The sequence below is a fragment of the Protopterus annectens genome, chromosome 2.part2, assembly GCF_019279795.1.
Source record: "Protopterus annectens isolate FY-2018-M chromosome 2.part2, PAN1.0, whole genome shotgun sequence".
Lineage (NCBI taxonomy): Eukaryota > Metazoa > Chordata > Ceratodontiformes > Protopteridae > Protopterus > Protopterus annectens.
Window position 1 is genome coordinate 706,507,168 of NC_056730.1, and position 24,865 is coordinate 706,532,032.

At 41.7% G+C, this 24,865-nt stretch overlaps 1 protein-coding gene across 1 annotated transcript in view; it reads right to left on the reverse strand.

Moving 5' to 3' along the window:
• PTPRA (protein tyrosine phosphatase receptor type A) overlaps window positions 1–24,865 on the reverse strand; it is a gene marked incomplete in the record, with an annotated part of 4,245,980 nt that overhangs the window by 3,673,489 nt on the left and 547,626 nt on the right. The window contains 1 exon segment of the mRNA XM_044064105.1: window positions 7,156–7,214.

The following is a 24,865-nucleotide window of genomic DNA, read 5'->3' on the forward strand; positions in this document are numbered from 1 at the left end:
CTATAAACTCCTCTGCCTGTCTAGAAATGGTGTTTAGCAGTATCTTGTATAGACATAGGCATTAGAAACTTATAAAATGTCTACTGCAACTTTACCCAGTACTCAGATAAGCAAAGTAAAACTTGTTTCCATGCTGAGGAGCACTGCCACAACTTGATATTCAATTACTGAAGTTCAAACGGACATGTTCATTTTCAGCGGAAGCCTGGTGAGAAAAGCTCCAAAGTATTACAAAAACATTTTAAGAACAATAATTTCACAATCTAACAATAAAGCAAAAAACATCTACAACTGAAATAATTAAACCATACTGGATGTATTGAATAGATAACACTTATATGACCATGATTTAATATTAAGAGAAATTTTAACCAGTTTAGAGAGAAATTAAAGGTGAGTTACTACACAAACTAACTGCAATGTGAATTTAGCGAAACAGGGTTATTGCAAATTTAGAAAGGGGGGCAGGAGAGTGAATATAGCTAGCTGTACTTTCTACCTTCACAAGCACCAAAGTTAGCCTGCTATTCCACCCCTTTGTAGTTCACCCAAGACTGACCTGACACCATGGATAGATACTTTCTTAATCCATCTCCTAAGCTGCTTGGTAGATATGGGCATCCTGAGAATGTAGGAATCATCTCATTCACCAACATCCAACTAACTAATCCTTATAGAAACAATGTGAGAGATGTATGAAACCAATGTAACTACAAGCAAAACGGACACAAAAGCACTCAAAATAATCAAGTTGTGAGCAATGTAAACAGTTCTCACAACAGATAGTTCAGAGTCCAACACACAGACCAACGTATGCTGAGGAACTTAAAAGCAACCTTCTTAAATCCCAAAGACCTACCAGATATTTGTCCTACAAAAACAATTCTTGGAAACCCCAAAAGCACTCCACCAGAACATCCAACACAGCACATAGAGTCACATCCTTTGGAGACTCAAGGCCACAAGGCAAGCCAACACTACCAAATATTTTAATCACAGAAACTCCACTGTAATACGTACAGATGTCCCATTCACCAGGATGAGCAAGGAGAAAAACATTGTCAGTTGTCTATCAGGGGCCACGATCTGCCAAATCCCCCCCACATAAGTCATTAGACCTCAAGTACTAATAAGACTCAGTCATAGTCCATCTGAGTGTAAATGACCTGAGATGCATCTCCCAGTGCTATATAAAAAGAGACAAATTGCAAAGCTCTCAGACTGTGTCCTGCAGGTTGCTATATGTCTAGTGCTGAGCAGCATTCTACCTTCATCAAGGATGATGATACCACAATGTGAACAAAAAATGGACTTCAATAACTGGTTTAATTTCTGGTGCCATTCCAAGGGGGTACAATATTTATCAGCATGGGAGGATATGGTCAGTCCAAGTTTGTCTGTCAAGGATGATCTACACCTATCCCCTCTAGCATTTCAAATATTGGCTAAAACATCGTCCTCCCCCATATCATCATATTTTTTAAGACAATGCTAAACTGAAACATTCCAACATAGCAAAACCAACCCAAAATAATCTAAAGGTGTTACTACTCAGTGCCAGGAGCCTACACAAGAAACTCCACTCCCTCCAGGGTCTCTTCACCATGGACAGTATGGACATCAGTGCAGTTACTGAGACATAGCTTAAAGCCAGAGAGTGCACCCTGGCAGTACAAGGCTACAGTGTCTTCCATACATTCAAGCCAGCTACTGCACAGGCAGGGACCAGAGGTGGAGGTGTTTCAAATCTATAGATAACCAGCTCACCTCATGAATAGTCAAACAGGAGGATGTGCTTGACCTTCAGTGTCCAGATTTCTATAAGCAAAGTTCTGCATCATAGTCTTCAAGCTATATAACTTAAGTAATCCATACTTGGACTTACTGAAGGCCCTCACCATTCTAGTTTCAACTCAACAACCAATAAACCCCACCTGTAGAGCATTGTGCTCAAGGCTCAAACAAGTTATACAATTGGAATGGAAATCATGGTGCAGAATCTGTTTTCCACAGGCAAGACAGCTATCAACTTTATCTGACTTTCGTTAAAGCAAGAAAACAGGATCCCCAATGGGGTACTTATCTGAAGGCATCTTCAAATTGGTAGTCGGAAAGCAAAACAAAGGCAAACAGCCAACAGGCACTAGTGCAAATTGCATCTGCTTCGGGCTCCGCAGCACGAAAGACTGACGAAATGGCATTGGCTGCCTCCCTTTGTAAAACTGATGTCAGTACGTCAGGTATAAACAGCGGTAGCCAACATCATATACCAAGGACTCTGGTATTCGGGCCAACTGAGGGCTACCAGAAGCCGGATAACCCATATGTGAGGAATGCAACAGTGAAACACGAAGGACATCAAAGCTGTCTCTTTCAAAATAAAATCAATTCTGTAGCCCATGGCTAATCCTGTAACATTTAGGAACTATTCTTTGACAAACGTCCTACTACTTAGTGAAAATGCAGCAAAACTTCAAACCCCACCAAATCCTAAGAACATAGCTGCCTACACAAAAATGTTCACACAAACCCTTTAAAATCATGTCAATAAATGAAGGGAGACAGGTATGCCTACCACAAATAAGTCCAGAACTAACTCAAAAAAAAAACCTCCATGGTGGAATCCAAACAGGTGGTTCAACAAAGGGGAAAAAAAGTTGTATTCAAGATTAGGAAGTGCTACACCCATGCATGATAAAAAACACTGCCAATCTAAACAATCGAGAATAAATTAAGTCAACATAAGCCAAATCTGAGGTAAAGATAGCCGACAAGGCAAAGGACAACCATAAGGCGTTCTTTAGCTATGCCCACAACCTAAAAGGCAGCATGCAGCAGTATGCAGACCTGATTGTAAATGGAGCCACCTACACATAACCGAAGATGTAGCAAATCTGCTGGCCAACAAATTCAGCTTTAATTTTATCCCCTCTCTCTCAGCTAGTCCCCAACAAATATCAAACTCCTCCCCTCCCAACTATCACCAGGGAGTAGGTCCTAGATGTGCTCTCTAATGCCAAAAAGACTGCATTGATGGGCTCTGATAACATTCCAGAATGCATCCTAAACAGCCTGAAACATGACCTACCGGAAGCACAAGAGTTACTGTAATGGAGAAATGCACAAGGGTGGGCAATTATCAGACCCCAGGAACTACAGACCCATCAGTCTGAGTAGTTTCATAATTAAAACCATGGAAAGAACAAGCATGGAAATGATTAATAAAGACATAGAAAACATTCAAAACACTGGATCCAAACTAGTTTGGTTTCATCAAGGGCAGACTGTGCCTAGTCAACCAGGTGGACTTCTTTGAGAAGGTCACCAAGGCAATGGATGACGGCAAAATGGTGCATACTGCCTACCTTGACCTGGCTAAGCCATTTGATACAATACCACACTTGGGTACTGTCATGGAAACAAGCAAAACCATATATTACAAACTAGATAGCCAGTAGGCTCTCACAGGACCTAGGAAGTTAGGACAGGGGAGACTATGTCACAAAGAGGCCAGTCACTAGTGGAGTCCATCTGGGCTCCAAGCTGGGTCTGCTCTTTTTTGTCATTTACTTCTTGGAAGTCAAAGTCAATGCCAAGAGTCTCTGGCTGACCAAATTTGCAGAAGACTGCACACCAGGAACAGTCAGAGAATCCCTCCCAATACACTAACATCCTACAGGAAGGACCAACACAGAAATGACTTGGCACCAAAGCCATAGCTTAAAACTCTATGACAAGAAATAATAGCACCATTTGGAAAGTCGTCCACCCTAGGAAATTATCTCATCAACAACACACCCCTAAGAGTAGAGTTAGTAGTGAGGGATCCGAGTATGCATGTGGACCTTGTTTTCATGTCTGAAGTATTAAGGAATCATTCTATATTGCTCAACTTATAAGCAAGGGCATAGCCTCTAGGTCCAAGGAAGCCATTGTTCTACTACATTTAACCTTCTTCAGGTTCATCAAGGAGAACAATGCCCCCCTCACTATGTACCTGACCAGGCACATGTGACAGCGGGAACATCCACAGATGTTCCTCGCAAAAACACAGGGCGTGAAACGGCATGTCCTATGCAAATCGCCTAACAGTCCTACCTCTACACATCATTTCATACATACTGTTGAGGGGTAACCTATGCCTGGCATCCTTTGATCCCACAGTTTTGCATATCCGCAACACAAATAGTATAAATTACTTGACCTACATATTTAAACTTTGCTTAAGACATAAATAGGGCACACTGGAGGGAGAGGCATGTCTCTCAGAATTCCCCTTCACTGGAACAAGCTTTTATCTATGTGAAGCAGAATTCTTCCCTAACCCTATTCAGGAGAAACCTGTGCCAGTGTGGATGGGAAATCAGAAATACACCCCAGATCTAGCGTCCTTGCCTGTAAATCTTTCCCTAGCTTACATATACCAATTTAAATAACCACTAAGGCACATAAACTTGTGGGATGCATGGCTAAGCTTGCAAAGGCCCCAGTAGTCATTAGCTTCATATACCTATATGAACTATATACAGAATTAGCAACATTTTTTATGCATGCATGCTACAGCCATTCAGCTAATACAGTCAAGAGCTGCACAAGATTTAGACTACTCAACAGAAAAGGAAAAAAAATCAAGCAGTTATGAGAGTGGGAAGTGGAACAGAAATGAATCAGATTCATCACACAAGGGACATGCATCATTCTATTTGCTCTTCCTAGGATGCTTTTATCTCAGTATAACAATGGCACTTAAAAGTGCAATATGTACTTGTAAAAGGTACATTTTGTTTTTCAACCATTTTTGAACTTCGGGCAAAAAATGAATACCACATTTCAAACCTCATAAAAATGTATATATTTTGGCATTTTAGAAACCGCAGAAAAACAAGTTAAAGATCTATAGCAAATGAGCTTTAGATGTTGGCAAGACACCTTGAATCACAACTTTCCTACTACATTGCCAATTGAAATATTAGCCTATTTAAAAGTGTGTAACAAACTTTACAAGCACAGAATGGGTGTACACAGACTTTTAGAAGCATGTTTTCCAGTCTTTTGCTCTGGATCCCTTTTGATCTGCTAACTTTGACACATTATTGATAAGATACAAGCGTAATATAATACTTTGCTGTGTTTACTTTGCAGTGATCAACTTTTTTTTTTAAATCCACTCAACAGAATCAAGAGGATGTTAATGATGCATACGCAGCAGTTTTATTTTTGACTAGGAAAACAGATTCAGATCTCAGTGTTCTTTCAGGTAAAGATAAATGGAAAATGCATTTAGCTTTGAATTTCTCGAAGACACTAACTTTTGTGCTCAGATTGTTTCTTATACTGGAAGAAAGTGCCACAGTTTTTTTTTTTTTGTTTGTTTTTTTTCGCACCAATTTTGGCACAGTTGACTTTGTTTTGTATGGCAATGAGAGACCATCAGTAAAAGCTGCAATATGTAAAGTATACAACAGCCCCATTGTATTTGTTTTAATTTTACTTTAGACATTTGTTAACAGAATAAACCCAAAGGACACAAACATCTCTTCTAAGGAGCAACCCGGAAGCACAGACTATTCGAGTGATTTGCACAAACTCGCAGAGTAGACTAAGGAGGGGAAAGAAATCAAATCCTGTACCCTTGACTACAGGAAGCAGCTGGTTAACAACTAAAAGCCTTATTGTCATTTGCCCATGATTATCGTGTTTGTGTGTGTGCATGAGAGAGAGAGAGAAATTAGCGTTGTATCTGCAAGTTTCTGAAAACTATCATCAGAAAGACATGCATGTTTTCCTTTTTTCCAGTACTCATTCTTGTTCTGACAAGCTGACATTTTGTTAGCCACAATCCAGAAATAAAACTAGGAAGTTTTTCCTTCGTAGTTCACAAGATTAAAGATTTTTGAATACTGTTTGTTTTTTTTTTTTCACCTTAAAGACTGGACTTCATTTGGAAGTTTTGCAGCAAATATTTGGACAGCTTATGTTCACACCTTAACTTAAAAATTGTCAATATCTAGCAGTCCTGTTTCACAAAGCGAGTTTGAATCTTACAGCTTAGTACTTGCATTTTATTTAAAAACATAAAATTTTATTGTAAGGTGTAAATACTCAATATTCCCACCATTCATTGGATACTGGATCCAACTTTCAATTTTAGTACTTTAACAGAGCTTGCAAAATGAATGCACTTTAGTTTGAATAATACATTTAGCTTTTAAAGTAACATTGTCTCACCTTGCATATGTTCAGAATCAGAAATACAGCTTTGTTTTTAAATGCATCCTCTACTGAGTAGGCCCTTAAGAGACCTGGTTTGGTGTCTACCTGATGGAGGGAAAAGACTAGGCAAAATGGGTTTAAAAAGCATAATGGCAAGCAGGTCGGTATTTTTATGCTGACAAACCCTTCACAAGGATTGGTTCTAGTTTTTATAAAAATATTTGCATTTTATTTTTATATAGTTTATTACTAGTCAGTCAGCTTAATCTGAATAAAATGATTATGCTTATTTTGCATAATTGTTACTTTTGTTTTTAAAAATTGTGTTTTGAGTAGTGGCATATTACCAATCTTACTGGAAACTGAGAGGAGTTGTGCTTTTAGGTTAGCAAATCTCATGCTACGTTAGTTATCCAGATTTGTGGCCAAGTATAACTACTTTTCAAGAGCCATTGTCCAAATTTTCCAAGTCTGCAAATTGAGAGGTATTACCTTATATTACAGTACAAATCACAGAAATGAGCAAATTAAGATGATATCTTTGCCCATGCTACTTGGGGTGTCAGTAAAAGAAATAATCTATAGCTTAGACTTCCTAGTACTTTGCCCACCTAATGAATTACATCACTGTCAGTACTAAGCAAAGCACAATCTTACTGGCATGTAGGGTTGCATTTTTTCAACTGGCTTCAGTCGGCCCAAAGGTTTCAACAAACACCAAGTCTAAATAGGACAAATATAAATTCCTACTACCATGTAGGTTGCACTATATGACTGGCTCCAAAACAATAATAATGAAAGAGCACAGACAGCTAAGAGTATGTGGTACAAATATAAACTTACACTTCAAGCAGTTCAGGAGCAGTAGTAGTAATTCTGCACTTTTTGACAACAGATAAGCTGCAACAGCTGCAGCTAACTTCAATGAACTAGAAGACTCACCAAGAAACCTGGAGACTCTTCTGTCTTTGCTTATACAGTTATACACAGGCTTGATGTTCCTATAAGGGAAGGCAGAAAAAATAAATTAATTAGCAGCAGTGAAAAAAGACCATCTCTTTTGCAATGGGATACTTCATATAGTGTCTAGTTCTGCATAGATACACAAAACAAATGTGGCATCTTCCAAAGGGAAAAATAAATAAATAAATCAAATGGGGAACTACAGCTAAATTCTGCTGCTAACATCTTAAAAGCAACACACATGAAGACTTCATATACTTGCCTATGGCTCAGTTTAAATTTGTCACAGATAAGCATTATTAACTTTATTGATGACTTTGTTTTGCAAACTGAATAACTAGAGGATAACACAATCCACAGGACTTCGGATCAATTACCCTGGGTAACAAAACAATTCAATAACTGCTGAATCAATTTAATGCTGCCCATGAGTGTCAAAGCACAAAAAGCCTGAACACATTAAGAGGAAGCACACCTACAAGTGACTATCAACAAAAATTACAGTAGTTGAACTACACTTACCATAGCAGATGTTTCATTGGGCACTGCTGTGGTAGCCTAAGCTATATGGGTTATATCCTGCATAGGATATAACAGCTAACTAGCTTCCAAAGCTTCAAGGTAACTTCTACGAGCCCAGACAGCTCAAGCTGAGCTGAATAAAAGCCAGGTCTGGGCACAAAGGCCTTTACAGAGCTTTCATGCCAACACAGTGAGGCTAGGCCTTGAAAGGCCAATGCTAGGAAAAGAAAAACAAAATGTCCACACCTCAGCAAAAAAATTACCAAGAAATATAGGAGTGGAAGGAGAGCGTGGTTACTCCAGCAGTGATCATCTGAACATATACTGCTATGGTAAGTTTACTTACACAACTGTACTATGTTCAGCAGTATGATCACTGCTGCAGTAGCCTAAACTATATGGGTACTTTACCATAGCTTAGAAGAGTCCACAAGTCCCTGGAGAATATTTCTAGCAAATCCTGCCCTATAACTGGGGAAGGAATCTACTTTATGGTGCTCTGTAGAAATATGCACAGAGGACCAATCTGCTAGTTCTAAGACTCCAACTCTTTTTTTTTTTTTTTTTTTTTTTTTTTTTAAAATACAAAGCCAAGGCCCAGATAGGGTAAGCCTTGACCTTGCTTGGAATCATTCTGTTGTGCAGGGAATGACAAAAGCCAATAGCCTAAGAAAACATTTGGAAAGTCTTTCTTGATACAGGTTGCTCTTTCTTCTTACCCTCACAACAAATGAACTGATCTGATGTTCTGAAAGTCAAGACAATACCAGAGATGTTTGTGGACAGCTAAGGTATGATGTATCCATCATTTTAAGGTTCTGTAAAGAAGACAGATATGGATAGATTGGCCTAAAAACCAAGATAACAGTTGAGGCATAAAGAAAAGATTACTTCTCTAAGAAACCCCATCTTTGTGGAAAAATAAGATAAGGTTGACCCACCATAAGAACTTCCAACACAGATACTCTTCTTGCAGAGGTCAAAGCAATGAGCAACACTGTCTTTCCCATGATAAGACCTCAAATCAGCCTAATGAACTGGCACAAATGGATCAAGTTCTGTTTTTGTCTACACAAAAGACCTGAACGAGGAGCCAGTGGTTTTCTGGACAACTTTATATGTAGAACATGCTATAATAGCAGACAAATTAACCTTGACAGAGGAGTAACACAGGCCAAAGGATATTAACTCTCAAATACTGTAAAACCAGTAAAGCACCAAATGTGAATAGGTGCTCTTTCCATTTCCTAACATGGGTTCATAGGCTGATACTAGGCTATCTGCCCTAGGACATTTACAAGCCTAGCCAGAGTGTGTTTGGCTTTCGCCACCCTTTTAAATGAGTTTACTATACCCTTTTAAGGTTAGTTTACTGTGCCTCTGTCTAGCAGTGATGCAGAAGTGATCCCCGGGGTAAACATACGATCTCCCATCCACTCGTCAAGATTTCTCTTGAAGAGAAGCAGTGAGGGGCTCTGTCCGACATGGACTGGGATTCTATTCCAGAGTGATGGGAGCTTCTGGGTTATAAATCTGTCCCTCTAGCATGTTCTATTAATTTCTGTGATGAGGTTTAAGTCCCTCGAGCGCGTAGCTCTAAGGGATTTGGATTTTCTGAGGTGGAGCATGTCCATTAAATCTGAGTTTGACATGGCTTTATACGTCAGGCACAGGTCGCCTCTGAGTAGGCGGTATGCAACAGAGTATAGCTGGAGTTTCTTTAACCGGGCAGCATAGGTCATCTGTTTGAGTCCCTTGATCCTCTTGGTGAGGTACTTTTGGGGTCTTTCCAGTTGCTGCAGGTGTCAGGTAAGGTACATCCCAAACGGGGCATTGTATTCTATTATGGGCCTGAAGAGTGATGAGTAGAGGGGAACAATGACCTCTCTTGATCTAGATGTGAACCCTTTCGTGATAAGGTGGGCTACATAGAAGGTCTTTCTAACCACTTTGGCAACGTGATTGTCAAAGGGAAGATTGCTATCCACTTGGGTCCCCAAATCCTTAATTTCTTCTTCCGTGCCTAATGGATTACCACCTATGTGGTAATTTGTGGGCACTTTGTTTTTGCCAAAGGGGATGACTATGCACTTTTTGGCATTTAGCTTTAGGCCATGGTTCTGGCACCAGTTATCTGTCTTTGTGAGACCCTTTTGGAGGATGTCTGTGTCCGTTGAGTTGATTATGGCACTCAGTTTGCAGTCGTCTGCAACCTTGGTCAGCCATAGTCCTCCCCTGTTAGCCTGTACCTCAGAGAAATATATACCGAACAAGAGAGGTCCCAGGACTGAGCCTTGTGGGACGCCACTAGTAACTGGTTTAGAGTCTGACATGGCTCCCGCAATTCTGACCATGTGGGTTCTATCCTTGAGCCAGTTTGCAACCCATCTTATGACATAGGGGTTGATATTTAAGCTGGAGAGCTTATTTATGATGCCCGAGTGGGGTATTGTGTCAAAGGCTTTTGTGAGGTCCAGGTAGGCTGTGTGGACTACCTTCCCTTCATCTATGGCCTTGGTGACTGTTTCAAAGAAGTCAACCAGGTTCAAGAGGCAGGATCTGCCCTTAACAAAGCCAAATTGGGTAGGATCCAGCGTCTGCAGGTCCCCAATCATTTTCTAGTAGCACATTGTCTTGCCTACATTAATACCTGTTGCAAGAGCTCATGAAAACAGGTACCTAAAAGGTATTAATACTCATCCAGGTAGTTAACTGCATTGTCTGAGGGTACAGCTTTCCCCCCTGCAAAAAAGTACAGTTGTGTACACTTACCATAAATGTAGATGTTAGAGTGTATTCACTGTTGCAGTCATCACTTTTGGGTTATCTGCTTGCAGTAGCCCTCAGTCGGCCTGATTAACAAAGTCTTGGGTCCTGCATCAGAATGCAGCCGATGCCATTATATCAGTTTTTCTTGCCCCAGATGTCAGGTGCCCCCTTAATGGGAAGCAATTAAATCTATAAATATACAAGGTTATACCTCCAACAAAAGAGCAAATACACCAAAAAGCTTTAGAAGACAGCAAAGGAAAGTAGAGGTATATCTAAAAAAAGAAGGGGGCTGGAGGAAGGGTAACCAGGACTGCAAAAGTGAATACACTCGAACATCTACATTTATGGTAAGTGTATACAACTGTACTATGTTCTTAGTGTTTTCACTGTTGCAGTCATCACTTTTGGGTAGATTCCCAAAGCTAAGGATGGGAGGAGGAATTTAAATAGAATTAGGACCAGCTAAAAGGCCCTGCAAGACTGCAGTGGTAAAGCCAGATCTGGATTTAGAGAAAACTGGCAGATGGTAATGCTTGGTGAAAGTATGTACAGAACTCCAGGTAGCAGCTTCTAGGATGTCCCTGGTAGGGACGCCTCTGAGAAAAGCTGTACAGGTAGATGAAGCCCTGGTAGAGTGGGGTCTGATCCCCTGTGGGATAGGTTTTCCATGGTGTTTGTAGCAGAAATTAATTCAATGGCCTATCCATTTGGAAATAGTTTGCTTTAAAATAGCCCTTCCCTCTGCCCCTGCAACAAATGCCAACAGCACTTGATAAGATTTCCTTTGAGGTTTAGTCCTGTCCCAAGTAGAATCTAAGTTGTCTGTGCACATCTAAGGAGTGCAGAATCCGTTCCCCTTTGTTTTGTGGATTAGCAAAGAAGGCTGGCAAATGTATGGACTGAATAAGGGCCACAATGGATACCACCTTGGGCATGAGGGACATCATGTCTACATGAAAAATGATGAAAGGCTCCACTGCCCATGAGGGCCTGTAATTCAGATACCCTTCTTGCTGAAGTGATTGCTAAAAGGAAAGCTGTTTTCCAAGAAAGGAATTTTAAGTCTGCAGTGGCAGCTGGCTCGAAAGGAGGAAGGGTGAGCTTTTCCAATACAAAGCTGAGGTCCCAGGCTGGAGTTAGAGCTCTCCTGGGTGGCTGAAGGTTTTTGGCCCCTCTGAGGAACTGCTTAAACAGTGGATGAGAGAAGAAGGGTGGTTCTGTGTTATAATGAGCTGAGGTGTGAATTATAATGGAGGAGAAAGACAAACCCTTATGAAGCATCTCAGCTAAGTATTGCAAAATCTGAGGTAAATTGGGCACTGCTGTGCTCATCCCTTGAGATTGGTTCCACGAACAGAATCTTTTCCATTTTTCAGCGCAAAACTTTCTGGTACTAGGCCTCCTTGCCTCTAAAATGATTTCCATCACTGGTTTACTGAGGGATGGGAAAGGAGAAATTATGTAATTAACCAGGCTGCTAGATTCAGTGTTTGAAGTTGAGGGTGCAGAAACTGGTTCTCCTGCTAAGACAATACAGTAGGAGTCGGAGGCAGGTGCCATGCGGCCCACAGTGACACACTGCGCAAGAGGGGGTACCAGTGTTGACGTGGCTAGTCTGGTGCAATCAAAATCGTCCTTGGTTTGTCTTGTTTGATCTTTAGTAGTACTTTGGAGAGCAGAGGCGGAAAGGCATAAACCAGCTGAAGGACAGGGCATCCACTTTCCAAGCTTGTTTGTGGGGATTCCTTGTGCAGACTTTCTCCAACTGATAGAGTTTTGGGGGGAGGCAAACAGGTCTATAGCTGGGCTCCCCCCATTTGCTTGTCAACATGTTGAAAATCCTTGGTTCCAGTTTCCACTCGTGTGGGTCCATGAGGTTTCTGCTTAGTTCGTCTGCCAGGGTATTTAGTCTTCCTGGCAGAAATTGAGCTTGTAAATGTACTTGATAGCTCAGGGCTGTGTTCCACAATGCCATGGCTAGTCTGCAGAGTGGGTAAGAATGTGTAGCACACTGCTTGTTTATGCGCCACATAACAGTGGTGTTGTCAGTCTTTATCATTAACTGTCCTGGAAGAATGTGTCGTTGAAGACTGTCAGAACATTCTGTACAGCTAACATTTCTTTTTGATCGATATGCAGGTGCATTTGACTTGCGTTCCATTTGCCCTGAATGCACTTCCCTGCCAGGTTGGCCCCCCATGCATAGTCTGATGAGTCTGTTAAGGTTTGGGCGGCAGGGGATAGTGTAAAAGGTAGTCCCCTGTTTTGGTGGCAAGCCTCTGCCCACCAAAGGAACTCTAGGTGTAAGCAAGGTATGATAGGAATCATTGCTTCCAGATCCTGAGAATGTTGACACCATAGGCTTTTGAGATACCATTGCAGTTTCTTCATATGCAGCCTTGCATATGGAATTAGAAGAATGCAGGAGGCCATGAACCCCAAGACTTGCAATATTTGCCTTGCAGATAAATGGGTTTTTGTGGCCACTTGTTTGAAGTAGGTTGTCAAATGAATCTGTTTCTCTGGCGTGAGGAAAGCCATCTAGGAAGTTGTATTCAAGCTTGCTCCCGGGAATATAATTTGTTGACAAGGTACCAGGTGTGATTTCTTTTAGTTTACGGTGTACCCCAGACAAGTCAGTACCCTCTGAACAAAGGCCAGATGATTCAAAAGTATGTCCTGGCTTTCTGCCCGATTTAGACAATTGTCCAGATATGGGTATATTTGAATATTTCTTTGCCTGCAGAATGCAATGACTGGAGCTAGGCACTTTGTGAATACCCTGGGCGCAGTAGATAAGCCAAAGGGCAGTGCAGAGAATTGATAGTGCATGTAGCCTGCTTTGAAGCGTAAGTATTTTCTGCAAGACTCCCTGATAGGGATGTGCAGGTATGCTTCTTTTAAGTCCAGTGTTGCCAACCATGCATCTTTGCCTAGCATAGGAAGCAGCTGGTGAAGAGTCAGCATCTTGAATTTTGGAATCACCAGAAAGGTATTTAGAATAGAAAGGTCCAGGATAGGATGCCATGTATTGCCTTTTCTGGGTACCAGGAAAAGTCTCTAATAGAACCCTTGTCCTTTTTCCTCTTCTGGTACCAACTGAATAGCTCCCATGGTTAAGAGAGAGTATACTTGATTTTGGGCCTCTGCCCACTGATTCCGGGGTAGATCTGGCCACCCGCTTGGTGTTGGTAAGGTGTGAAAGTGAAATCTGTATCCTTGGGACACTATTTAAAACCCATTTGTCCTGCATAATGAGTTCCCAGTTTTTGGCCTGCAGACCAATCTTTCTGCCTAAAGGAGCATTCAGTTGGGAAGTGTTTGCAAGTTTTAGAAGCAAGTCATTGAGACTGTTTTCCATAGGGGGAAGTCTTACTACTCCCTGATTTGGGTGCGGAAACCCCCCACTGCTTAGTCTTGCGTCTCCCCTGGGACTGAAACCTGGGGTTTCTGTTATGTCTGGGTTTGGTTTGAGAAGACCTTGAAGAGGCTGGAAAGGACCAATTCTTAGATGGCCAGTGCCTACTAAAGCTGGAAGGCTGAACTTGTAAGAAATCTTTAACAGTTTGCATAGATTTAGCTTTATCTTCCATCTTTTTAAGAACTTCCTCAGCCTTGTTGCCAAACAGGTGGTCCTGATTTAAGGGAGCATCCAACAATTTAGCTTTAACATGATCAGGTAAAGATTGCTCCTTGAGCCAAGCATGCCTTCTGAGCACAGAACCAGTAAGAGCAGCCCTGCAAGAGGCCTCCAAAGAATCAAATCCACATTGCAAAGTATGTTTTCCAACTTGTTCAGCAGAATGCATTAAATCCTGTAATTCTTTATTTTCCGCAGAGTCAGGAATCAATATCATTTTCTGTTTAAGCAATCCAATAACATGTTGTTGATACTTTAACATATGAAACTGGCAGTTTAAAGCCCTAATGGCCAAGGCTGCAGAAGTGTAAACCTTCTCACCCCATTTACCCAGCGCCCTGGAGTCTCTATCAGAAGGGGTAGGATTTTTAGCAGTAGAAGCCTTAATGCCCTTGGGTCCCTGTAAAATAGTCTCTGGATCTACAGTAGGATTTTTAAAAAGGAACTTGTGTGAATCAGGAACCCTGTAATATCGGTCAGGTTTTCTGGGAGCAGGAAGCAGAGAATCAGGGGCCAAACTAGATTCCGAAAAGGCATCAACAATGTCTAGTACAGTAGGAATAGCTAAAGGCCTATGCTGAGGCAGGAGTAAGAAATCCCTAAGCCTCTTTTTGAATCAGAAAAATCCTGACTTTCCCAGTGGAAATGCTCCCTTAGAGTATGTAAGGTTTCACCAAAAGAAAGATTCTATGGAGGGGAAGCAGAGGGAAGAGTCCTCTGCATTAGAATCCTCATAAGTAGATAAGGGAAATCCAGATCAGAAGACTCAGAAAAATCAGAATCCTGGTCAGAAGATTCATAAACAACTTCAGTCCTAGGTCTCTTAGAAGGGGGGAGGCTGGCTTCCCCTAATTAAAGTTAAAGGGTTGGGAGGGTGGCCTAATGGTTAAGGTGTTTGCCTTACAAGCACAAGGTGCAGGGTTTGAATCTCATAAGGGATAATTGGCTAGGCTTAAAATGGCTCGCAAGGGCAGTTAGCTTAGTACTAATCTATGAACCTATAAGATCTTCAGCCATTCTTATTTGTTTTTTTAGGCATAGAGGCCTAAGCATGCGGCCTGGGCGTTATTTTTTTAGGCATGGTTCGAAATTTAGGCCTAAAAGAAGGCATTGGTTTAATATGCAAGTCCGCAGGCCTGAATACACCCTCAGAAGCTGGTGCCTGCACAGTGGCTCCGGACCCATCTAAGGTAGAGACATCCACAGGTTCCATAGTTGAAGCATCACGCGGCATACCAGACTCTGAATGGGTCTCAGTAGAGGCCTGCGAATCAGAAGTAGCGGTTATCAGGGGTTGCGAAAGCGCCTCACTGAATACCGGCGAACTGGCGACTAGCTTAGGAGAAGTGTTGTCTGCAGTTCTGGACCTCGGCGGTCTGTCTACGTCTTTATCCTTGCAGTTTTTCGGAATCCTGGTAGTCGGATGACTAACTGGCGACATTTCTAGATAATTAAACTGAGAACCGAAATATTTAGAGGAGAAAATAAACAGACTATGGATAGTGCGCTAATTAAATAATGCACAAAACTGACAGCACGGTACATCATGGTCAGGGCCTAGGCAAGGACTACAGTACAAATGAAAATCTTTGAGGTATTTGCTTTCCACATGTAATGCAATTATTAATTTTTACTGACATCTGTAAGGAGCAAGAAAAATTTTCCCCAATGGGGTACTTAGCTTTAGTTGAAGACTTCGGTTCTGAAACTCAAAAACGAAAATTTCAGGAGTCGGCCAACCGGCACTTGCGAACTGCTTCTGCTTCGGGCACTGCACGGCAAGAAAGACTGATGTAATGGCGTCGGCTGCATGTTTTATACCAGTGACGACTGGACGTCATGGAACAAGGGACAGCAACAAATGCAGGACCCAAGACTTTGTTAATCAGGCCGACTGAGGGCTACTGCAAGCAGATAACCCAAAAGTGATGACTGCAACAGTGAAACACAAAACATCATGTGTACTTGTCAAGGTTACAAGATTCATGTATGTGGGATCTCGGAATGTAAATAATTTTGATCTTGTGTGAGTAAATCTATTCTGTGAGGAAGCTTCTGATACTTGCTCCTTGTCATTTCCAAAACAGGAGAGAACCACTCACGGTTGCTTAAGCCAGGAGGGGGTCATCACAATGACCTCTGGGGAGTCGTCCCGAATATCTACAAGTTCCCTGGAAATCAGCAGAAAGGCATACAGGAGCATTTCTATCAAAGGAAAAGAAAATGCATCCCTTTTCCAGGGCCTCCTGCATGGAGTCCTGGAACAGAATTTTGCCAGCTGGTTAGACAGGAAGCAAAAATATCTACTTTAGGTGCTCCTCATAGATGGATTAAATCTTGGAAGACCCTCCAATCCAGTTTCTCTTCATGAGTATCTATCCTGGTCTTGTTCAGCCTGTCTGCAACACAACTTTGCTCTGAAGGGAAGTAAGATTTTTCACAGTGGGGCTGTGCTGTAAAGCTATATTCCTATGGTAACAAAGCTAGTCTGGACAGGGATTAAGACCTAGGTCCCCCTTGTTTATGTACCACATCACTATGGTGCTGTCTTGCATATGCTTGAAGAGGTCACAGGGACCACAGGTGATTCAGAGAGTTGAAAGCATTTACTTACAAGAACTAGCATCACTTTAACGTGTGTGTTTTGGTCAGTCTTTTTTCTTTTTGCTCCAAAGATCCTGCACTTTTATACCCACTGACTATGCTCCTCAAGAAAAGTCTGAGGCATCTATTATGACCGATTTTGAGCAGGAGGGGAGAATGGAAGACCTGCATTTCTAAGAACTTTGACATCTTCATCATACGATCTCCCTTTTTACAAATCCCAAGACTGGAAATTCAAATGGCAAAGGGTGTTGATGCTGGGACCAGAGCAATTTTAGATACCACTGCATCTTGCTTATGTGTGGAGTCTTGCAAGAAGTATCATGAAAATCATGGATATCATGCGACATAGAATTCTAAGAAATTCCCTTGCTAACACTGAAGTGGATATATAGATCTATTTTTTTCCTCTGGAAGAAAAACTCTGTACTGAAGTTGTCTTAACAGGCATCCAGGAAAAACAATCCAATAAGTAGTCAGAAAATATTTCTGCCTGTTGTTCTGAAATTCCAGCCTATAAAAGAGATCCCTTACCCAACAGACAGAGAAATTCCTCAAACTTTGAAAAAAAAAAATCTACAAAGACGAGAAAAAAAAAAGTTGGAAGTAAACTTAGCATAACTGTAGATGTTCTAATGGCAACTGCTGAAGAAGACTTAGCTATAAGTGTTAAATACTACATAAGATACAATAACCAGGCAAGTTTCCAAAACTTTGGGGCACCTTTCACATGCCCATGCCATTAGTCAGCTTGAACTTTGCTGACTAAAACAGATGTGGGCTCAAAGCCCTTCAGAGCTTTCATGTCAACTCATAGAGGGAGGCTGAGCACTGAAAGGACAATACTAGTAAAAACAAAAATTTAATATCCACACCCTGGCATAAAACAGCACACCAAAAAATGAGGATAGAGAAGGGGCTACTGCAGTAGTGATTACTGAAATATCTACCGTTATGGTAAGTTTACTTGCACAACGCTTCTATGCTCATCACGGTAATCACTGCTGCAGTAGCTTTAGCTATATGGGCAGATGGTTCCAGGTTTGAAACTCGAAGTTGTAAATGCACTAAACACACAAAATTGAGCCCAAATGCTTGGATCCTGTAATCTTGAACCGGCAAAATGAAATGGAGTAGTGTTTCTGTTTGCTACAGCCGGAACTGTGCGAGATTGTAAACAGTGGGAAACAGGGAGTTTGCCCTTTCCTCAATGAAGCCCGATCTTGGAGATGGAATATATAGATAGCAAGGGGTGTGCACTACAAAAACATGTGCATCATTTCTTTTGCGTCCTTGTCGAAGTTAAAAGATTTGAGCATGTGAGCTCTATCTTATATTTCGCATATGTTGGACTGAGAGCTTCTAACCTGGAACTGCATAGATTACCCTGACTTACTACATTTGTGAGGTGGAAAAGTGTCCAGGAGCCTCTGGAGAATGATCTAACAGAAGCAGGATTCAGATCTACAGAAGGAATCAAGCTTATAGTGCTTTGTAAAAAGTATATACAGAGGACTAAGTTGCAGCTTCCAGAATCCAATCCATTCCAAAATGCCTCAAATTAAGACAAAGCTCTGGTACAGTGTGCCTTAAACATGCCTGGAATAGTTTTGGTGTAGCGAGTATAACAAAAGGTAATAGTCTTAAAAAAACATTGGGTAAGTCTGTTTTGACACAAGTTCTCCTTTGTTCTTACCTTCACAAGAACTGAACAATTTAAAAATCTGAAAGATTTAGCTTACTCAAGACAGTACCTTGAGTACTTAGGACATCCAAGGTATGGAGTACCGTCTCGCCCTCATTTTTAGGGTTAGGAAAGAAAACAGGGAGATGGATAGTTTGGCTTAAAGTAAACTCGCATTTCACTTCAGGCATAAAAGGAGGATTAGTTCTCAAAGAAACCCAATCTGTGGAAAATGAGATAGGGTTGACTCACCATAAGTGCTTACAACTCAGACACCCTTCCAGAAAAGGTAATCACAATCAGGAATGCTATTTTCCATGTTAAGAACCTCAAGTCAGCCAGGTTAGCTAGTTCAACTGCAGTACGTGTCAACTCCCCTAACATAAAATTAAGATCCCAAGGAGGGATCACCAGTTCTCTTGGAGGCCTCTCATGCAAAACCACTTTCACAAAAGCATTTGAACTTGAGGATGCATTGAAATAGGAAGACCCCATGAGCAGACATGCTGAAATGGCCAATAAATAAACCTTGATGGAGGAGTAAGAATGCTATAGGATAGTAACTTGTACAAATATTGCAAAACCAAGGAACAACTAGCCTTGAATGGCTGCTGGTTATGTTGTTGGCAACAGGAAAACCTTTGCCATTTACTAACGTATGATTTTCTAGTAGCAAGCTTCCTCACCTTCATTAATGCCTGTTGCATATCCTTGGTAAACAGGTGCTTAAAGGGAATTTAAGACCATATACCCCAAGCAGCTGGGGTCAGGGTGTGTCAAATCCCCCGGTTTTTCTGTGAGTAAGCTTATGGTAATTGCCCCTGGTCATTTTCAAAAGAAGGGAGAACCACAGCTGCCTGGGCGAGAAGGGAGCCACCAAAATGATCTTGGGGAAAACATCATAATGATTTTGAGAGATTCCTACTGGATCTTCAGAAGTACCCTGGACATAAGTGGAAAGGATGGAAAAGCATACAGGAACATGCTTGTCCAAGGAAAAGAAAAGACATCAGGCTTCCAAGCATTCTTGCACCGAGTCCTGGAGCAAAATCTTTCCAGCTAATTGGTTAAGAGGAAGCAAAAGGGTCTACATGAAGTCCCACCAAAAGGATCAAATCTAGTTTCCATTTGTGAGTGTCTACCCTTGTCCTGCTCAGCTTCTCTGCCACATGATCTGCTTTGATGGACTATAGGATGGCCTGTAGAGGGAGATTGTGCTGGGAAACTATGTCCTAGGTTAACATGGCTAGTCAGCAAAAAGGTAAGACCTGGTTTTACCCTGCTTGTTGCTGTACCACATGACTGTGGTACAGTCTGTAACAAACTGAAGAGACACCAGGGATCAAACATTATTCAGAGAGTTGAGGGCCTTGAGCTCTCTTATATTTATGCACTTGTACCTGTACTTTGTGTTTCACACACCTTGCATTTTTACCCCTACTGAAACTGGTTCCCAAGGCGAAGACCAAGGCATCAGTGCTAACTGAATGCTTTGGAACAGGGAAGAAAAAAAGAGAGGCACGGATTTAAGGATATTTGCCATCTCCACTAAGTGATGTTTCTTCTAACAAACCCCAGCACTGGGATTTGAAAGACGAAAGATGTTGGTGCTAGGACCAAGCCTTCACATACCATTGTATCTGTATCATGTGGAGTCTTGCCAGGGGTATCACAACAATCATGGATGACATGAAATCCAAAATCCTGAGGTACTTCTTCAAAGTCTGAGTGAAAAATCTTACAACCTGATCTAGATATAGATCTATTTTTTTCCAATTGGAAGAAAAAAATCTTTGAAACTGAGGAGACTAGCTGACATCTCAGGAATATAATCCATTGTGAGAGTGTAAAAAAAAGTTTTGAATGTTCTCTTGGAATCCCAGCTTGTGTAACAGCTCTCACCCAAGTGAGAGACTCCTGACACTTACTAAAAAAAACTCTGCAAAGATGATCAAGTTGTCTAAATATGGAAAAATGTGGATACAGAGTAGCTTGCAATGACTTTTAACTGGAGATAGAACTTAACACTCTTGATGCAGTAGGCAGTCCAAAGGGTATGGCAAAGAACGGATAATATGATCCAGACACACAAAATCACACTCCTGAAGTCTGAATGAATAGGGATGTGATAAGCATCTTTTAAATCTAGTGTTACCAGCACACTTGAATGAGAAAGAGGAGGCAACAGGTTGTGAAGCACTATCATCTTGAATATGGGCGCCATCACAAACAGTTTTGGGAAACAGTTCCAGAACACATCTCCAAGCATTTTCTTTCCTGGTACTAAAACATCTTTGACTAAAAAACTTTACCCACCTGGGAAGGAAGAACTTGTTCAATCACACCCTGGGATAGCATGTGATGAAGATAAAGGAATTACCCTCTGGAAAGGAGGAATTTCCTCCCAGCCATCTGCATCCTTGATGAATAATCTTCAGAACCTGTTTGGCTGAAACTATCTGCTGATAAAGAGAAAATTGGAGATTCAGACTTTCTGGAAGGGAAATGGGACTGCAGGGGGAGGTCCTTTAAATAATCATTCTGAATGGAACTATTCTTGGATTTGGGAGGTTCCACAATTCTTTTTGGAACCCTCTTGCCATTCGTTTCTTAAACATCTCTTTACCTGCATTTTGTTGGGATCATTCTTTTTTTCCCCCCAAAAGTGGATAAGTGGTTAGAAAGTCACTTAAAACTGGAAAAGAGAGGACTAAAAAATCTTCTATATTCCTTTTATCAACTTACCCCTTTCATCATAATTTTTGATCATCTCTGAGAAGAATGACCAAAAACTAAAGCTCTATCAAAAGAATAATTTAATTTGTAAAATAAATAAATAAAAATAAATAATTAGTCTGGACAAACTATCATAGGAGCCTGACAATTCAAAATTCTGAAAAAATCAAAGTCACAGAAGCATACACTTCCCCCCACACTTATCAGAAAGACTAGGATTGGAATTAACTAAATGTTTAGCAGCAGTAAGATTAACTAAAGTCATAGCTGCTAGGTCAGGTTTGGAAATAGTGCATCAAGACTGAGGAACTTTACACATCCTATCTGCTATTTTAGGGGCAGCTGGCTTACTATCAGAAAAATTGCAGACAGTCACACACACACATACTCCAAAGCAGACAAAACCGGAGCTGGAGGAATGGTGAAGCTTCTGGAAGTTCCTTCTGTAATAGGTTTCTCTGCTTCAGAAAATGCTATGACCTTAGTGTTCACTCACTGAAAACAATGGCACATTCTGGAAATAGTCTGAAGACAGCCCCCCCCCCCCCCAGGGAGAATCTGAACTCTGAAGGGGGAAGGAAAAAAAAAAATTTGTCCCTTCCTCTTCCTGCCCAGATTCAGAATCTTGAACATTTTCTGGAAAGGAAGCATCCCTCTGTTGCCAGAAACTTCTTACTGATCAACAACCTGAATCAAACCCTAAACCAGACTCAGTAAACCATCACTGACTTTTTTTTTTTTTTTAAACAGGGGAAAAATGGGGCCAACAGTGTTATTAATGGCAGTAGCTTCCCCAGATATGGGCACAACATTCTGACAAAACAGGAAAGCCTTCCCTGTTCCTTCTCCCAAGACGGACTAGAATGGCTTTCCTTAGCCCTCTGAGGGGACCACAACAGCTATAGAGGAAATGGCTAATCCCTGGGCTACACAAGTGGGATCTGAAGTAAAGAATGAGTGATTTGAGGTACAACTAATGGCCACAACAGAATTACCCATCTGAAGCTGGGGCAAATTGCTAGCCTGCTGTAGTGGCACAGGCTGTTTGCTTAACTGTTTTCTTTTCTGTGCTGAAAGGACGACCAACTTACTACTTTCATCATACTTTCTGATCACCTCTACAGCAGAGTGACCAAAAATTAAATCTCTATCCAATGAAGAATTTAAAATCTCATTTTTATTACCTGGGAGGCTGTGAGAATGCAGCCGGGCAAATCTGTTCTTCAGACAAGACACTAAAACAGGGCCCCCTCTGCTTGAGTTGGTGGTAGATCATGTGGATATACAAGACCCCACAGTACCTACAAAAACAGTAAGGGAAGTTTCCTGAAGCTTTGGCCAAATCTCCCCTACTAGTACAAATACCACCTCGTGTGTCTCCTGAAGAGAGGCTACTAGCCTAGTTGGACTAACCTGGTCAAATAAAAAACAAAATCTCCTCTAAACAGTACAAGGTCAGGCCAAAAATGTTTCCCCTCTCCCAGGGAAAACGAGCATTCACATAAGCACAGTAAAAATACTGCCAACCCTAGAAAGTAAAATAATTTCCCACAGGAAAAAAATTGACTTCAACAATTGGCCAAGTTTCTGGTGTCATTCTACAGGGATCCAGTATCGGTCTGCTTGGGATGACATGATTTGACAGACCTCAATGCTTTGCCAAACATGGCCTGCATCTGTCACTCCTGGGTTTCCGGGTACTGGCTAAGGCTCTTGCCACCCCTATAGTACCTTTTTAGGCAGTGATCCAAAGACCAAATTACCACCATAGCAGCTATAAATAAATGCAATCTGAGGGTCATGCCGCTCAAAGCTAGAAGTCTAAATCTCAAGATGCATTCGCTCAAATCATTCCTCAAAATGAGGAGCATCGACATTTGTGCTGTAACGTAGACCTGGTGAAAAGCAGCAGCAAGCACACCTGCGCTATCAAGCTACAACTCATTCCACACCTTTCAGTTCCAGAACATGGACTGAAGCTCCAAAGGCGGTGGTGTCTCCATATTCATAAAGGATATGCACACCTCCAGACTTGTAGACCAGCATAACGCATCGGAGATACTCCAGGTACAACTAACATTGGGTAAGATGACGATTTAGGTCGTAGCCTGCTATAGGTCCCCAACCATGTCCCAAGACTCTCACTCCACATTCTTAAGCACCCTGAAAACTATTAAGATCCAACCCAACACTCTCATACTGCGTGATTTCAACTACCCCTCCATCAGCTGGGAAAACTACTCATGCACCAATGTACTGGCTCAACACTTCCTGGAATTCATCAATTCCAAAGCCCTGGACCAGCTCATTCTTACCTCCACTAGAGGAAGCAACATCCTTGACCTGGTTATAACTAACATGGGCAACCATTGCTCTACACCAATAGACAATTCCTGCCCCAGTTAAATCAGACCACAAAGTAATCACCATGGAAATCCACATCTCACCAACAACCTCCGCAAAGGTATCCACCATGAAAACCTTCCCCAAAGCTGACTTTGGACTGCTAAAAACAGAGGTGGCTAACCTCACGGCACTCATGTCAATGGAAAATAGATACAGGACTTCCAAATCATACATCAATGCACTGTATGAACACGTAAAAAAACGCATGGAACTAGCCATACCCAACAGAACCAAGACGATCTCCTCCAAAGAAAAAAAAAAAAAGAGGAAGCCAGTCTGGTGGTCCCCTGCCATCGATAAGCTCAACAACAGAAGGAAGAAACTGTTGCAGAAAAAGGTGAAGTCCTAAGACTGGAAAAATTCCCTTATTAGCCTCTACAAAAAGTTGAGATCCCTCACCAAAACCTCGAAAGCCAGCTATGAAGGCAGAATTGCAGCAGACACTAAAAACAACCACAAAGCCTTCTATAGTTCTATCAAGAAACTCCATGGCAATACTCAGATTTGCTCTGAGTTACTGCACAATGGTACCTCCTACACTGAGCCAACTAACATGGCTAACATACTGGCAGACCGATTCGGTGCCAACCTTTACCCTCTCTCTCCCTAAAGGACCAATCTAAATACCAGAAGAATGCCAGACACCCAGCATTACTGCAGCACAAGTTAAAGCTGCATTGTCTAAGGCCAAAAATACAGCTTCCATGGGACCAGACAATATCCCTGGCTATGTTCTACATGAATTACAAAGTGAACTGGCACCACATCTGTGTGCTCTGTTCACTCACAGCCTCACTTCAGGCTTTGCCCCTACCGAATGGTGCACTGCTACAGTCATCCCTCTCCATAAAGGAGGGGCAACTACAGACCCTGGAAATTATCGCCCCATTAGCCTGACATGTAAGGCTATGGAGCAAATCATCATGGACCTAATTAAATTAGATCCCACGCAATTTAGTTTTGTGAATAGGTAGATCATATGCCTGCTCAACCTGGTTGACTTCTTTGAGTCAGTCACCAGAGTGGTGGATGAAGGTAAGGCAGTTCATACAGCCTACCTCCATCTGGCCAAGGCCACTGATACCACTTCTCACTCAGGAATTATGGATAAACTCAGCAAACTACAACATCAATCCCTATATCATTAGGCTTGTTGCAAACTGGCTCACAGACAGAACCCACAGTGTAAAAGCAGTGGACTCCAAGTCAGACTGCTGACCAGTCACGAGTGGAGTCCCACAGGGATCGGTCCTGGGTCCTCTCCTGTTTGACATCTACTTCTCAGAAGACTAGGCCAACACGGAGGGACACTGGCTGACCAAATT